Consider the following 6,000-nt stretch of genomic DNA (forward strand, 5'->3'; position numbering starts at 1 on the left):
TTCCATGCCGCTACGCCTAATATCAGCCCCCCCCCGATCAAAACATCCTTCCCCAGCCATGGGAGGGAGGAACATTAGGAAAAGGGCAGACTGCATTAACCTTCTTTTTAATTAAACTACACTGGGATTTCCTTTCTATGATATCCATGACCTGGATTCAATCTGAAAGCAGGTTGGAAGCATTGCTTTTAAGGCAATTCCAGATTGACCCAACATCTACGTTCCATAGAAGATCATTTTGGCAAATATTGCCTTTAAAAGCTGCAATGCCTTATATACACTTTCAAATTTTTTCCAGGCCCTTGTCTTGGCTCAATACCTTGTGGAAAGCCTTTCTGCTGTTTCTTTGGCATTAAAATATGTGCAATTGTCCAGCACAAACATTTATTATTGTATTCCAACATTAGTTCAGCTTCTGAACCTCTCGGACAATGTGCAGGAACCAGGCTATCTTTCACTTGGCTTGTCTTTGCGGCTCTGGTTTTTCCCATCCTGACTACTGTGCGGCAGTATGTTCCAAACCTACATTCTGTTAATTATCACTCTAGAAAATATTGCCTTTAAAGGGTGTGAATAGGAGGAAGCTGCACTTCCTTCAAAATAAATCCACATACATTAACCCCAACTGCATTAGCATAGCTAGTACTAGCTAGTACTAACAACACACATGCTTATCTTTCTTGGTTGACATTTGACTAGTATGACTAATTATCTTCAACAGCAGCACTAAAATAACATGATGAAAACATGCACACAACCTACATACAATTAATAAAAAACAGTTAAAAACAATGTATCTTTGTGAGACTATTTCAGTCACAATACATTTGTGTTTTTATTTATTTATTTATTCATTCATGTTTTGTGTTTTTTTGTTAAAACCTGACTGGTTGGGTCGAGAAGATAGTTCAGACAGAGATAACTGAAAAGATTTTTAAAAACAGTACACTTTTTCATTGTTTGTACAAGGAAAAAATAAAACACTTTTACTGATGTGTAGTTTTTGCGGTCAAGCGTTGGTTTACTGTGGCTCTGGAAATGTTGGAGTCAAAGGAGATGCAGCCAGTGGTGAGGAATGAGTTCACTACAGAAGGGAGAAAAGGGAGGTCTCCAGAGATGTTCAGGAGATGGGAGGAGAAAGATGGCGCCAAGGGGACTGATTGTTGGGCTACTATACATCACTAGTTAAAGGATTTCATTTGGTGAGAACAAGTAAAATGTTCTCAAATTCGTGAATTTATTCTGTACGTGAGGATCTAACACTCAATAGGCTGAGTGAATGAAGTAGGGATTTCATCAATTTCCTGTCAGAGTAGTTGACTAAGTACAATGGCTCTCAGAAGTATTCACTCCCCTTTTGTCTTTAGAATTCACATGATTAGTTGAATAGAGTCCAGCTTGTATAAGTGTAAATTGGGCCCAATTAGCCATTGTCCCTCCCCGGTGTCATGTGACTCGTTAGTGTTACAAGGTCTCAGGTGTGAATGGGGAGCAGGTGTGTTAAATATGGTGTCATCGCTCTCACACTCCCACACGATGGTCACTGGAAGTTCAACATGGCACCCCATGGCAAAAAACTCTCTGAGGATCTGAAAAAAAGTATTGTTGCTCTACATAAAGATGACCTAGGCTATAAGAAGATTACCAAGACCCTGAAACTGAGATGCAGCACGGTGGCCAAGACCATACAGCGGTTTAACAGGACAGGTTCCACTCAGAACAGGCCTCGCCATGGTCGACCAAAGAAGTTGAGTGCACGTGCTCAGCGTCATATCCAGAGGTTGTCTTTGGGAAATATACATATGAGTGCTGCCAGCATTGCTGCAGAGGTTGAAGGGGTGGGGGGTCAGCCTGTCAGTGCTCAGACCATACGGCGCACACTGCATCAAATTGGTCTGCATGGCTGTCATCCCAGAAGGAAGCCTCTTCTAAAGATGATACACAAGAAAGCCTGCAAACAGTTTGCTGAAGACAAGCAGACTAAGGACATATGGGAACCATGTCCTGTGGTCTGATGAGACCAAGATAAACCTATTTGGTTCCGATGGTGTCAATTGTGTGTGCAGCAACCAGGTGAGGAGTACAAAGACAAGTGTGTCTTGCCTACAGTCAAGCATGTGGGAGTGTCATGGTTTGGGGTGCTGCCGGCACTGGGGAACTACAGTTCATTGAGGGAACCATGAATGCCAACATGTACTGTTACATCCCTTCGGAGACTGGGCCGCAGAGCAATATTCCAACATGATAAAGACCCCAAACACACCTCCAAGACGACCACTGCCTTGCTAAAGAAGCTGAGGGTAAAGGTTGATTGACTGGCCAAGCATGTCTCCAGACCTAAACCCTATTGGGCATCTGTGGGGCATCCTCAAACGGAAGGTGGAGGAGCGCAAGGTCTCTAATATCCACCATCTCCGTGATATCGTCATACAGGAAAGGAGGAGGACTCCAATAGCAACCTGTGAAGCTCTGGTGTACTCTATGCCCAAGAGGGTTAAGGCAGTGCTGGAAAATGATCGTGGCCACACAAAATATTGACACTTTGGGCCCAATTTGGACATTTTCACTTAAGGATGTACTCACTTTTGTTGCCAGTTTTGGTTTAGACATTAATGGCTGTGTGTTGTGTTATTTTGGGGGACAGCATATACAAGCTGTACACTCACTACTTTACATTGTAGGAAAGTATCATTTCTTCACTGTTGTCACCTGAACAGATACAATCAAATATTTACAAAAATGCGTGGGGTATATTCACTTTTGTTAGATACTGTAGTTGGTTGGTACAATTCTTTACAAAAAACTGCATCATGAAGACATGAATATTCAAAGAAAATCAGAATAAGGTTATTAAAAAGCACTAATCAGGGATAAGATAGAAGTGTTGTATGTCCATTCTGCCGATCTGTAGAGCTTTTAAGGGGAAGCCCTGACCCCAATGAGATCCTCTCGCTACAGGACTTTGATTGACAGGGGCATGCCTATGAACCAGATGCCATAGGCAGGAGGTGCCTTTCCCACAACAAGAGGCAGCCCTTTCCAACATCCAGCCCCAGACTGTGCTCTATAACAATCTGCATCGCCCTATGCAAGACTGCCAGACATTGACTTTATTTCACAGGCAGGATATGAACGCAATGACAATGACACAGCAGGTACCACAAAGCAGTGCCATTCTGGAGCCCACAGAGATGCATTTCAATATCTATCAAACCCAAAGGAGAGCAACCAATCAGGACGACATGTCCATGATCAGTGTTCCCGCGTGGGGGAATTATTATGACACACCAGACTCTTTGAGTTGCATCTCTGAAACATGATTTGACTCTGAGTCAGATTTCTATGGGCCTTTGTTTAACTTCAGACCATTCAAAGCGACGTTGACACATTTGAAGCGGAAGCAAAAATTGATTTCGGAGTTATTTCTGCCATATAAATATCCCCTTAATACTGCCGGATTGAATGATTCCAGGTGCAAAGCACAGATGGAGTTTAAAGGGCTAAGGCAATCAATCAGTGAACAATGCACTGAGATTGATTGTGAGCCTGTGAGGTATTGACAGTCCATGCATTCAAAACGATGGTGCAGAAAATGGTTTTGAGATATACGATGATGGCTATATTCAATTCTGACCACACAATATAGAAAAGGGACTGAAACTACCTTGATTTGTCCAATTAGGAATGCTAAAATGCTTATGTTACGTTACACGCAGGTTGTGATGTAGCCATGTCTCTATCGAACTCTATTCACCCATTCTCCGTTTTCTTACGCATATTGATCTGTGATACAGACACACTATATTTGCTTTAGCAAACAAGCTATTTTTAGTTCCTGTTAGTTCCTGAGGTGGAAATGACTGAGGTAGGTTGTGGGTGGAGGGGCTTATCACCGGGGGTGGCGATCGCTTGCCTACTGCGGTTTGGAGTCGAAGGACGCGCCTGAATGACGAACGGTCACACAGCGCATGGCCATAGGCTCGACACGTTCCTTAATCATTCCTGGGGGTATGAACATTTTGAGGTTTGTTCCCTAAAATGGCATAAGAAAATGAAAAGCGTATTTTCATTAGAGTGAAAGGAGATGGAGCCAATGGTAGTATTTGCAATTCATTTCATGTTTTAGTGCTGATAGTTATGAACACTTCCATGAGGCATCTTTCACGAGGTATATAAAAGTGCAGTGCATGAACTGCAATTACTGGCCATCATTTTTTTATGTAGATTAAATCCCCATAGTCTTAGACGGGTAGTAACATCAGCTGAATAATCTGCTTTCTATCATTTAGCATGACCTACAGTTAAGCCCAAAAGTATTCATACTCATGCCAAATTTTGAGCTATAGGGAATTTTTATTTGACCAATAGGTTTCTTCAGGCTGGAAATGACAACAGATGACAAAACACAGTAAGACATTGTGCAGAAGACACAAATGAATATTGTAACAATTTCTGTTTTTAGCTATGACATAATTGCAGCTGACTAGTAACTGACTAGAGAACTACTGCTGTTCAGCTGTTCTGTTCTCAATTTATAGGTGATTAGAACGCTCTATCATAGTGGAAATTACAAGACCATTTTAAATGATATAGAAACTTGCATTTCCTTGCAACAATTTCAAGGGGTGTGAATAATGTTCGACATGGCATTTTACGTAAAATGTTATTCATTTGTATCTCAAGCATAATGTCTTACAGTGTTTTGTCACTTTTATAAGTAATTTCCATCCAGAAGAAACCTATTGGACAAATACAATTTCACCATAGCTCAAGACCTGGCATGTTTATGAATTATTTTGCACCTAACTGTATTTCCATACACTGTTTTATTTTCAGCTTCTTAACTTACTCAGCAATTTGCTCTAATAGACAGCTTTTTGTCAGTCCAGGTGCCCAGACATTTAAAAACTGGGAAACTATCAAGCATCATTCTTTATGCAAACAGTATGAAGAACAGGACCCAGAACTGAACTCTGCAGGACACCTCTTGTTTCATTCCCCCTGTCTTACCTTTTAATTTTCTACGTCACAATTTCTCCTACAGGCATTCTGATGTTTCTCAGGACCATCTCATAACCGTCAGCAGTCAGGCTTCAAGGTGGGTCACTCAACCAAGGCGACTCTCCACTCTGCCACAAAAGCGGTTTGCCCAAAATGACACTTTCTCCCCATAGACGTTCTAGATCCATCCGCCACCTTTGACAAATGGTTTCACACCTAAATAACCTCACTACAGTCCGCTTGAATGAGGTGATCTGTACACACGTCCATATTAACCCTGGCATGTTTTTATTTTTTTTTTGTGAGAATGCAATCTGACCAAAATATAGGAAGTGACAAAAAAATGCTGTGTGTTGTGGGATTAGTCGGGCATTAGTCTAGCTACAATACGAGGTGCTACACATCACTGGTTGACTAGCAGAATGAGTGCCAGTGGACAGACCAGGAGCAGCAGTGTAAGACTGATGCTTGCTGAATGTATGGGTCCACAAAAAAGCCCACAAAAACTCAAACCTTTTATCAATAAATTGGGGGAAAGGCGATTTCAGCAGGCAGGGATATGGGCCATATTAGAGTCAGAACTTTGACCACAGTCTGTTCGTCTCCTTTTGGTGTGTAACATCAGTATTGACTCCGGCATCCTTGTTTGGTGTTCATACGCAGTGAAGGTTGTTTGGTGCGAACCCCAAACCAGCATCTGTGCTAGTAGGTAGCCTGCTATAAAACCTTGCTTTAGGTTCATCAGGGGCTTCATATGGATTCATCGGGGTCTTCCTGCTACTGTCAGGAGGATTGGGTTTGTATTTTTGCGCCAAATATTGGATATTTCCAACCACATGGTTTTTAAAATAACACAGGTCTGAGGGCTGGTCCACACGATCCCTCTCTTTCTTTCCCATCTATCTTCTTCCTCTCTTCCTTACTCCCTCAAAGACAGACAAGACAGTTTTTATTTTATTTTACACTCACATAGACATGACATCTCAGGTGTTTCATTCC

This window comes from Esox lucius, chromosome 14, assembly GCF_011004845.1.
Source record: "Esox lucius isolate fEsoLuc1 chromosome 14, fEsoLuc1.pri, whole genome shotgun sequence".
Lineage (NCBI taxonomy): Eukaryota > Metazoa > Chordata > Actinopteri > Esociformes > Esocidae > Esox > Esox lucius.